Raw genomic sequence first — 12,376 nt, 5'->3', positions numbered from 1 at the left:
TCATTAACTGGCCATTAAATGCATAATAGAAGAATCAATTAATACATACATGCATTAAGGAATGTGCTGGACAGAGCCTTAAGTAGATAATGCAACAAATAAGTGAGGTACTGTTTAGAAGAAACAAAGTTTCAACTAAGGATGGATTATTACCAGGCTCATCTGTGGTCAATGGAAAGTATTCAAATTCTTGGTCTAATATTTGACGTTAAAGCATTTCTTCCATATGTATTCTGCCATGAACTAGGTATGTTACTTGTACTTGAGAAAAAAGTAATGCAATACATAATTTGAATCTGAGATGAAATGGCACATCTATTATTTAATTATGAAAGTATATATGTATTTAAACCTTGACAATAGGAAACAATATTTTAAGAGAAAAAAATTAAACTGATAACTTTATCAAAACTGAAATACACAAAAGAACACATATACATGTCTTAAATAATTATTTTAAGTACTAATAATTACTTCGAATGCCAACTAGCAAGTTAAGTGATCTTGTATTCTTGTAAATGGAGGTCCAATTATATTTAATATTCAAAAAATAATAATCAAAAATAACCCTGCCAGATATGGCACAATTTTTAAAAATAAGTTTTGAAAGTTTATAAGCACTTGATTAAAATAATAGTGGGTAAAATGTTGCTATAGTTTTATACTTTTCTAGCACCTTAGTCTGCCTGTATTATTTTTATGATACTTATCACCATCTTAATTAATTAATCATATTTTTTTGTTTATTATATCTTGCCATAATGTAAGGTCCACAAGCAATTCTTGGCATACAATAAATACTCAATAAACAGAGTTGGATAAACTAACGAATTAAACAAATGTGTAAATACAGAATGATTACACTAAACTGGAAAATTTTCCGTGTGTGTGTATGTGTGATACATTCCTGGGGTAGACAAGAAGAAAATATGATAATTGGCAATATTAACTTAAAAATGTATAAAAAAGTGCTACGTCTTATTTCTTGCCCAAAATATTCAATAACAAATTTTGAATTGATAAGTGAAAAAGTATGAGAGTGAAATAATTAACAAGTTAATTCATATATCTGGTCACATTAAATTGGATTGGGCAAAGTGGTTCCTGTTACAAGTGCTTTGAAATACGATGAAATTAAACTTTGATATTATTGGGGCCAATGAAACTAATTAATTAGGAACTAGTGGCAACTTTGACTTTATAGCACTTTAATTACGTAATGCAACAAAATATTGCAAAGTAAATATTTTAAGAGCATATTGCCTTATAAATAGGAAAAATGCTAGTAGTATTTAAGAAAAAACTCCTTTCTTTTTTTCCCCTAGAGATTTAAAATAGCTCCTAACACTTCATTTAGTTTGCATTTCATTATTTAAAAATAATATAGAAATTTTATCTTTTTATTGATACCATTTAAAGATAGCTAATTTATTAAAATATGTATAATGTATTTTCTCACTGTATGCATTCAAATTTACATAATCCTTTTGTTACAGAAATTAGTATTTTTCATGTAAAAAATTGTTTAATAAAGATTTTTGTTGTTTCTGTCCTCATCCTCATACTAAGAAAGCTTTACCTAATTTATATTAAATCTTAGATACTCTGTGTTGAAATAGATCAATCTTTATCAATACATGATTGTTAAAATCCATAGATTAATGTTTTTAAATGTTTTGGGGAAGGCCAATCTAGCTTCATTTTTCTTCCAAATGTTTAAGTAGATGATTACTTTTTTAAAATTAATTTTTATAATGACATTAGGCGATATTTTATTTGTACATCATTATAGAAAATTCATATATAGTCATGTATTTGTGTGTAGATATATAGCTGATATATACATGACAACGCATATAGTGATACATAAATAAATTTTAGGACATCTTATGTTATTGATCTGTTTCTTCCAAACCTACTGATAGACTAATTTTATTATTGTGCTTAAAAGTAATAATGAATAGTTATTAAATAGTAATTTCAATGTAGTATTAAGTCCTAGGAGCTTCCAAAACAGGCCAGACCAGCCACTATGTTCTGAGCACTATCTGAATTGCTTTGTTTAATCCTCAAGCAATCCTATGAAATAAATGCTCCTCCCTACCTGGCTTTAGAGAAGAGGAAACCAACTAGGATGGGTTAGGAAACTTTCATCAGGTCACAGAGCTTCTGTGTGTCAGAGCCAGCACAAAGACCCAGGCATTGTGTTCCCAAAGCCAGACATTTCACCACTGTTTTATCTTTTCCTTTTTAACTTTCCTTTATTCTTTATTCTTTCTTTAACCTCTGTGGAAAAAAAACAGCATTATTTAGCTCCTACCTTGTTGAGGTTCCTTAGGGATTTTCTACTTTATCACTCTCACAAACCATGCTATTATAACACCCTTGTCCCTGTCTTTTTTTTTTTTTTTGTGATTGTTTCTTCAGACCAGAGAAAACTGGAACTGATGATACACAACGTTTGCAGATTTTATAATGGATAGGTCCAAACGTCCAACGTAGTTAGAGACAACTGACATGCTAGTCTCCTCATCTACAAGGGTAGAAAAAGAACACTTTATGTCATAGGTCAGAATAAGTCCCTTCCTTGGGCTCAGCAGTGTTACTGGCACTAATTCATACCTGAGATGAGAATTCACCTTGTGTGTCAAACTGCAGAGTGAGCCCACAGAAGTGTAAGGCACACAGTGAATGAGGCATGTTGAAGTAGTGGTCTCAGTTCTTCACTGCTCCGTGGCAGCAGTATTATACATCCCTATGTGCCCCCATACCCTGACGCTGGGCTTGGCTTTGCGACGTAATTAGCCACTTAGCTGCTTTTAGATGTCGAGGAAGCAGGAACTTGAACTGTAAGTATGCATTTGAACTTGCCCTGAATTTTGGGCCTGAGATAACTGTTCATCCAGAAAACTTGCACCTAAGATATCCATTGATCCAGAAAATGAAAGACTTCAGACAGACATGGACTCAGTCTACAGCCTGGAGTCAAGACCAGTGGAGCATGACCCAGACCGGCTGAATCCCAGCTGATCCAGACAGTTCAGAATCAGCCTTGCATTTAGTTAGTAGCCATCTCTCTTTATTCTCCTTCAATCTGGAAGAGTTCTTCAGTCTTTGTGACCATGATGCTTTTGAAGATTGCTGGTCAGTTGTTTTGTAGAATATACTTCAATTTGGTCCTTTGGATTAGATTCTGGTTATGCATCTTTGGCAAGAAGATCAGAGAAGTGACGCTGTGTTCTTCTCACTGTGTCTTGTCAGGTCACGGTTCCCCAACGCTTTGCCCCGTTGCTGATCTTCACTTTCATCACATGATTAAAGTGTGTTTGGCCAGATGGCGTCACTAAGTTGCTCCTTTAGTCTTTGTGATGCTAAGTATTTTGCAGAGACAATACCCCAAACATTATAAATACTTACACATTTAGGAATTTATGTTAGTAAGAAGTTATGGTTTCCAAATTTGGTCAACGGATTGTAATACATTACTGTCATTTATCTTGAATTTTAAATCGTCCCAGATTTGACTAGTAGGAGCCTCTTGAAGCTGGCTTCTCTGTTCATTTGACATTTTCCCTTCACTTTTTTTCAGCAGTTTCTTGGTTTCTAACACAAGAAAAGGTTATAGATTTTTTTGTTTGTATGTATACTTTATATGTCCTAGTCAGGGAATCCCTGGATTCCCTAGAGAAATTTCATTTTTCTGAGAAGCCCTCGTTCCTCTAGTATCCTTTCCAGCTTAATTTACATCTCACCAAGTTAGGTCTCCAAACTTGCTTCCCTCTGGCTTGCCATTTCATTGACATCTCTTCTCACTGGCAGAGAATGAGCTCCTTGAGAGCAGCGCCGGTCCTCCTCCCAGCTGTGACGCTGCTGGCTGTAGATGCTGACGGGTCTCCCTTTCTGACACCTCCCAGCGTGTGTTCCCATAATACCCTTTTGTGGCCAATTTCCCCTCTCGCCACAATTTTATCTTTGTCCTTAATGTACAGGAAGTAACAACGTCCCTTATTGAACTTCTTTTCTTGAAAATAGTATATATTTTTGGTGCGCCTTCTTTTGCAGATAAAATTATTTAGGAACTTCAAAAGTAATTAAGTCTGTCTCTGTGTCACTTAATGGAGTTTTGGATGTTCTCTGTCTAGGTCTTCATATCTTTTTCTTTTTCCTCAGCTAATGTTTAATTTCTAGGGCTCTTCAGAATAAGAGCTCTTAAAACAAACACAAAAAAAGCTTCAATTTTGTTTTAATTGAATATAGGAAGTTTTTTTTGAATACTTTAGTATTCGTTTGGCATATAATAAATTCACTTGTAAATCATTTCCCTGATCAACCATTAAAATGTCTTGATATCATTTATAGTACAAGATTAAATAACTATTCTTTTTAATTCATCTTTTAAGGAATTTTTTGAGCCAGACATAGCAGCTAATGAAATATTCTTTACCTGCTCCACAAAAAGGTGTTTGCTTAAATTTAAATCACCACAGAATATTTTCTTCTACCAATATCCTCTTTTTTGAGGAGGTGTGGGTCAAAAGTAATAGTCAAATTTTTCTACCTTAAATTACTAATATTCTGAGAAATAATATTCTTATAAATGAGATTTTATAATGCTATTTAGTAAAAAAAAAAGATTTATTTGCTAGGAAATAGTGGCTCTCCACACTTAATATTTCTGAATGGGAAAAATCCTATTGGTTAATGAAAAGAGATAATCAAATTAAAAAGCAGCTTTCATAACAGGAAAAGAGAAAGAAAGCCTCTTCCATCTGCATCCTGCTTTAAAACACATTAGGTGCTACAACCCCCGGCATGATATGAAAGATTTGCTGCTCGAAGAGAGGAAGAAATTATGTGACCAGTTGAACTTCTAAATATTCTTCCAAAGTTTTCATTTCTATTAGTTCCAGAAGCTTCTAAAAAATGCGATTCCAATTGCACTGTCCATTCTAACTCTTAGTGGTTTTTCTACAACACACAGTATGTTTAAAGAGTCACAAAACATTGATTGAGCTCTTCTTGAGCTAGATATTGATAATAAGCAGAAACAAAACAAATAAAATCCCTTCCCTTATGGAACTTTCCTCTAACGAAATAAATGACAACACATCTCAGAGGAAATGATTTCAGCAACAGCAGAATCACTGAGAAACTGATTCTACCATTTCTCCCCCAGTTCCAAGTAATATTTATTTTAAAATATTGTTAGTGTCGAAAAAGTAGTATTACAAATTCCTCTCAGAAAAGTCGGTTTTTAAAATGTAGCTTCTCCTCTTTTTCACTTCAAGCCGCAGACTGGAAGAAATCCCAAAGACAAGTAACTCTGGCCAAAAAGCTTTGTTTCAAAAATTCATACAACTCTAGAAAAAGCAGTCAACCAGCAGAGCCTGCGTACTAATGGAACCACGGCCTTCACCAGGAAATCTTTTTCACCTCAGTTCTTGTCTCTGCTTCCCATCACTTACTGGTTTCATTTTCCAGGCAAGCGTCCAACACATGTCAGGAAACAAGGACATGCACAGAAATGAGCAGGCTTGTCCCCAGAGGAACACTTGAAATCTTTCTTAGCTTTGGAAAACAGTTTAGTCAACTTTGATGAAATCAAGACTCCTGAATCGGTCAAAATATCAGTCAAGGGGATAATAATTTAAAAGATAGTAATTATCAAATGAGCCTTATTTGCTTATGTGAAATCAATGTGGTTTAGAAGGATTAAAGGGCAGCTTCTGAGCAAATAAAATATTCTAGGTTTCAGGTAATGGTCTGAAGTCTATTATTTAGACTTAAAATTCTATAGCTTCAGTTTGGACTTTATTCTTGATAATGGAGGGAACTCTGTTGGAATAGCCCACAACTGATTTATCAAATTTATGCAAAAAGCCTGCCTCACATCTGCCTAATGATTCAAAAGGACGGAAGGATATCAAAGTTCAGTTTCTACCCTCTTATATTTCAAAGTACTGCAGCAAAAATATTGTTTCAAATACTGTCTCTTCCAAATATTTGTTAGACACTGCATTTTGGAAAAAAAGAATAGAAAACAGAGAAATTCATCTTCGTTTGGTACCATGGTAATCAATCCATGGCAGTTGACCAATCCATAGGATTGAGATTTTAAAATCAGAGGACAGAAATCACCCATGAGGAGGCTAATTATGACCTGTTCCTATGTCCAAGTTATCTGTAATGACAATAGTTTGATAATAACTTCTCCCCACAATGAATCTCTTGAATATTTGAAACCATGCTAGCTCCGTTTTCTTCTTTAACAGCTCCATGCAGGAGTCACAATGCATAAGTAGAATCTGATGAGCAGGGCACTCCAAATTGAGGACAGACCACAGGTCATATTACTGGTCACACTCAAATCCCGTCTCATGCTATTCTGTCTGCATGGCTTCAATCTCAGGAGAAATTCAAGGCATTGTTGGAATACATTTTATTGAGTGTCTATCTCTCACTCCTTCTTTTCTCCTCCTGAGTTCCTCAGATCCATAAATTCAGCCTTTTGTAAAAAACTTTCCTCTTCTTTGAACATTTATACCAGCTGAAGAACCATCATTAACATATTTCTGAATTGAAATTGCTTTATTGATGCTTCCAAAATCTGTAATCTTATGCATCCAATAAGAAACTACGTGTACTTAGCCAGGTGGTACTTTCCAAAGCATTGCCTTCCTTCAGTGTTTTGAGTTTCCCAGGTCCTAACTAACTCTCAGTACATCAGTAAATGCATAAACATTCCTTATTTGCCACCTCCTTTGCTATAGTAATTAGATATACTTTTAATCTTTCTTTAATGTTTAATTTCCCTTGTTGTTCCTCTAATCCTTTGAAGCAGACACAGCTGTTAAAGATATATTTTTTTAATTTAATTCTCAATTTATCCTTATTCGACCTCTATCACTTTTTGCTGGATCAGAGTATCTTTCCTCTCTCTGCTTCCAGGTTAGTGCATTCATTTCCCTAACAAAGCACAGCAAATGCTGCTTTGTGAAATTGGGAGGTGGCAGACAGCAGTTTCAGAGGTTTTGACCGGCCCCTTCCCTTCAGTGTTACCCTCTACAGGCAGGCATGCAACGTGAGAGTTATTCTAACTGTCAAGTCTATAGATGCTACTTGTCTATCCTGGTTGGGGAAAATTTTAGTGGATGTGCCCATTAAGCCAATGGACCCACTGTTAATCATTATGCTATTTATTACTTGGCCCTCATAAACTGCCCTCTAGCAGGCAGTTCATGCTGACTCTCTGGGTCTCTGGGCATCCACACCATCTCAGAACCCTGTGTTCATTAGTTCTCAAAATATCAGATTATTCTCCTTTCCTCAGTGGACAGTAAACTGAGTAAATGGCCATCGGTTCATTTGGATGAGGACTGGAGGAATCAGTATGGTATAAACTTGCTACACAGTTGCAGTGTACTTCTTCCTAAGGATTTTGCAACCTCTCCAGTCAGTAGATTTCAGAACTGAAAATTGTTTAAGGGTTGGGAACTGATCAAGTGTCATGAATTTTTATTGAGGTAACCAATCCCAGCCGCCTGCTCCTGCCCCACTGTTGACTGTTCCAAGGGACATGATGTTTTCTTAACTGTCCATATAATTCCTTGCTGGTAAAAATCCCATTGTCAGCTCCTCCAACTTTGCTATTCGTTATAGTAATTGCAGCCTTTTGGCTTGGCAGTTAAGTGCTGTCACTTGTCCTCTATTAGTTTGGGTAGTTTGGGGCCCTAGGGATACTGACAAACTAAATGCTAGAATCACTAGCCTGCTGTCATGCCTAGCCTGCAGTGCAGAGCCACCACCCAACTTCCTAGCAAAGCTACTCCTTTTCCATCAACTCATTCTTGACAGCCTTGGTGAATGGTTTATCTTTTTTACTTTCCAATAGAACAAAATACTCTAGCAGAAGATTTTGATTTCAATACGCCCACTTTCTTTAGCCTTTCTTTCCTTCCTCTACTTGCAGACAGCAACTTGGTCATACTTACTCTGTTCAGCATTAGTCATCAATTTCTCCAGACCTCTCTGAGTCACCATAACAGAGAGTTTGATCCACTTGCTAGAGTCTTTGCTGAGTTTTTCAATCACATATTCCTAGAAAGTACTCTCAAGTCAGTGCATTTTCAGTTGTCTCTTTTTGAGTGCTCACCCTCAGGATCCAGCTTCCCCAATATCCAGTACCTGGGATATTCTCATTGTTGGCTAAGCATGTCTCAGTTAAGTATTGAATACTTGCTGATTCTGTACCTCTAATTGTTTGATGTCTGTTTTCTGCTCAAACATGTTCATCTTTGAACCCATACTTGATCTATTATAATATTGCAATTGCTCTGTTTTTGTCGCTCACATGTTCCAACTCAATAAAACTCCCTTGTTTTGACTCCACACAGAGTTTTTTGTTTTTTCTGTTTTCACACCTACAAACATTATCTAAATTCTATCCAAGTTTAATGATTCTCTGCTGAACTTTACTCAAACACATTTCTGTAAAAATCAAGAATAAAGGTGAGGAAAAAAAAACACTCGGGCTTTAAGAACTAAAGAAAAAATAGTGAGACTCAAGATGAAAAGACTTTAGAACTAGAACTTGAAATAGGAAACCATTAATTAAGCTTTTGAAAGGGAATATTAAACATTAAACACAAAAGGAAAATTTCCATTGTAATAAAAATCATCTTAGGAATGGTCTAAAGAGGAACAGTGCGAAATAAAAAACTTGGAGAAAAACTACTCATTGTTCTGAAAAAAGCTTTTTTTTTTTTTTTGCAAAGATCAGGGAAGGTTAGAACTAAATACAATGAAAACAATGTTAACTTTTAAGCCATGATCTAGGTGATTATGCATTATTTTTTTTTTGTTACACATATTTTGGAGACGGAGTCACAAAGTTATATAAAAATATGAAAGAAATCGTCACAAAAATCAAACTGGAATTAACTCACCAGATAATTTGAGGTAATTACAAAATTTGGAAAGTGTTAACTTAAAATAATATCTAGAATATATTAACATCTATCGTATAATAAGCACTCAATAAAATTGTTAGCAACAGTAATCCTTTCCTGGTCATTAGTAGTTGAGTGAAATTCCACTCAAACTTTTTTTAAAGAAAAAAAGTGCACTTATTTTCTTTGTAATTGTGGAATCTCAGGATATAACTGCTTCATGTCCTACCTTTTCAATACATTACAGCTCAACATGATTTTTTTTCCATCTTTCACACAGGCTCCTTCCATGTCTGCTAAAGAATGGTATAGTCATAATATACAGAAAAGAAATTAAGTGGATTTGATTCTATGAACCACCACCGTCACAAGTATTGTTGAAGAGTGTTCACAAAAAGAGCTAAATAGATTGTTTTCTAAAATTATGAAGTTTATCATTTTCTAAAATGATCTATTAAACGAGAACGGGTCCAGAATCTCTTTCAATAAACACTTTATCAATTATTGTAAATGGGCAACATTGGGAGAAACAGAAGATAGTAAGCTATGAGCTAGAAACAGCAAAGACACATCATCACATTGATGTACTCCCTGGAATAAGCTATGAGGAATTAAAACAGAAATTATATTTTATAGATGTGTGTGGCTTAATTTTCTTTTTTGATGGTCTGAATACTTTTTTTTTAGAGAAATAGGATGTGTGTGGTGCTCTGTTTGTGTTTTTGTGTCGGGGGTGGCTGGGGGAATTAGAACTTGTAAGAAAAAAATAACAGACTATCAATCCTTGAAAAAGCAGCAGGAATTGGATATAAAGGAGAAAAACTAGGAGGGATAGAATTTTTAAGGCTTATGATAAATTCCATTTATGTAATGGAAACTAAAAAGTCAAGAATGGTGTGCATATTTTGTTTGAAAATAAATATTTCGTTTTCTATTTCGACTAAGGTAACAGAAAAAAATTAACATATAAAAATACATCAAGTATTACTGGCTTGTAAAACTGTTGTTAAATAAATTAGCTTTCCAAAATCCTCCTCTGTGTCACTGTATTCTCTATGTTTGCAAAATGTTTACTGTCCCTTAGTGGGTTCAAAATGTTCCTTTGTCTTAACGTGACATTTTAAAATTAATGTGTGATAATTTATTTAAAACACTTTTGGTTTCTGCATAGTCATCAAGAGTGTTCTTTTTCAAAGCTCTGTAATCATTGTGATAATACAAAACAGTGAAATCTCACTTTCATTCATGAAGTGCTGTAATGAAATTCCCGGGCTTCAAATTCATTCACAGCTGCACTTTTTTCCTTGGATCTGAAAATTCACTGAGTAATATGATTGTGTCTTTTCACAAATTGATTTTTATTAGTCATTAAAAAACCTCTGAATAAAGTTAAAAAAGACACTTGTAAGTACTGAGTCAACATGAGGAAAGTATTATGTCATTATGATAATAATACTGTGTATTTGTATAGGGGCTTTATAGTTTATGAAGTGCTTTTATTTGATCCCTACAATAACTGAATAAGTAAGGGCACTTTTGATTGCACAGGACAGACATGTTAACCTATACTAGCCTAAGTATTTAGAGAAATTTATTTTTATAAAGGTCCTCAACTCACATTTGGAACTTACTGGGCTGTTGAGAGGTGGAGATACTGAATTCTCTGAACCGAGAAGGAATTTTGAGACTGAAAAACAAAGTGGGCAACTTCATAAAGTGCAATTATGAAGTTTATCATGGGTAACTTACATATAGACAGGCACAAGCGAACAATGATTGAGAGGCATTTGCAGCTGCCTGTGACAGCACTGAAGAGGGTACAGGGGAATTTAAAGGGGCCAAAGCTAAAAAGAGAATCTGACTACTAGGGAGCAGCACATCTGTACCAGTGGGAACCAGGGGTTTTTCCTCTCCCCCAGGGGTCTCATGACCGTTAACTATCTGCCTCAGCAAAAGTCCCCTTTCAGGTTTTCTATCAATGAAGGCAAGGGTAAAAGTTGATAGGGATCATATAAGGCTTGGGTGTATTCCTTGTGAGTAGGCTAAAGGTCAGTCATACAGAAAGGGGAGAGTAGGGCTATTGGCCTAATATGGAGCTGACAAAATGAAGTCAGTGTGGTTTATCCACAAGGTGGACAAAGGTGTGGTTGTGGAGCAAATACAGACAATAGTTTAAAAGCGTGAGCTTGCTCTCTTATTCCTGCTGCTTCTTATGTGTGTACTCCTGTTGGAGGAGAGTAAGAGGTCCACAAGAGGACATGACTACAGGATGACCTGGATTCTGCAACCTGACAGCTGGAGGCTCCTTCTCCCCCTTGGTCCTTGGAACCTACATTCAGTGCACAGTTCCCATAGCTGGAGCTTTTCAAGGAAGCAACCTTGATAGACTAATGTGTTCTTGAGACCATCTAGACTGTACACAAGACTGAACCCAGTTAAGAGCTCTTTATAAACTTTTAAGATTCCGATGGTTGGATGGGGAGATCTACTCCTCTTTCAGTGGCCCAGGACAAGTCTTGTATGTAAATCCCCTTGCTTGTTGAAAACTGCCACCTACCAATGTGGCATGGTCTGCCTCTTTCTTAGGTGTCTCCTTTCCTTCTATGTACAGGGGCCAGTCTGTGAACCAACAATGCTCTTTCACTTTTTGTCCTCTTCCATTTCTAACTCTTTTCTTCAATCTAGTTTTATCCATTTCTCATGTCTAAATGGCAGGAAATGTTTTCACTGATACGTTTAAGCTTTGTAGCTAAATTATAGAAAATCAAAGAAAGACAGACTTCTCCTTCCCAGTTCCCTTCCCAGAATGTTTGGTGAAGTAACCTCAAATACCATGGAAATGAGTGGCAAATGGGGCAGTTCCAAAAAGGAGAATATATTTACCAGAGAAACAAGGGACAAAATGATGCTTAGTCTCTACTAATACCACGATATATACAATTATGGTTACTCCATATTTATAAATCAGGAACAGATGTGTAGGGCTAAAAGAATTTAATTTAGGATTTCTTTTCAACATATTGTATACATCCTTATCCAAAGTACTTAGGATTTTGTTCTGAAATTCATTTGAAATTTTACATATGATAAAAGGAGACCATGATGGCAATGTAGATATAGGTAATTCTATTTACAACTTACCTGGCCATATTCAGTTTTTAATTTAGATAGACGTATAGATGTATAGATAAATGGATATCTATGTATATACATATACATTACATTAAACAAATACATAAATACATATATATACACACACATAAAATATGATGAGCATATATACATGTATATTATACATCACAGTTTAATGCTTCCGTAGTTGAGTTTATAAATCATTCACTTAATTGTTACTGGGTTTTGACTCTTAGTTAAGAAGTTGTTTTCATTTCCAGTATATAAATGAAATTACTCATCTCTCTTTCTAGATC

This window comes from Vicugna pacos, chromosome 14 (assembly GCF_048564905.1).
Source record: "Vicugna pacos chromosome 14, VicPac4, whole genome shotgun sequence".
Taxonomy (NCBI): Eukaryota; Metazoa; Chordata; class Mammalia; order Artiodactyla; family Camelidae; genus Vicugna; species Vicugna pacos.
Note: the sequence above shows the minus strand (reverse complement) of the source record.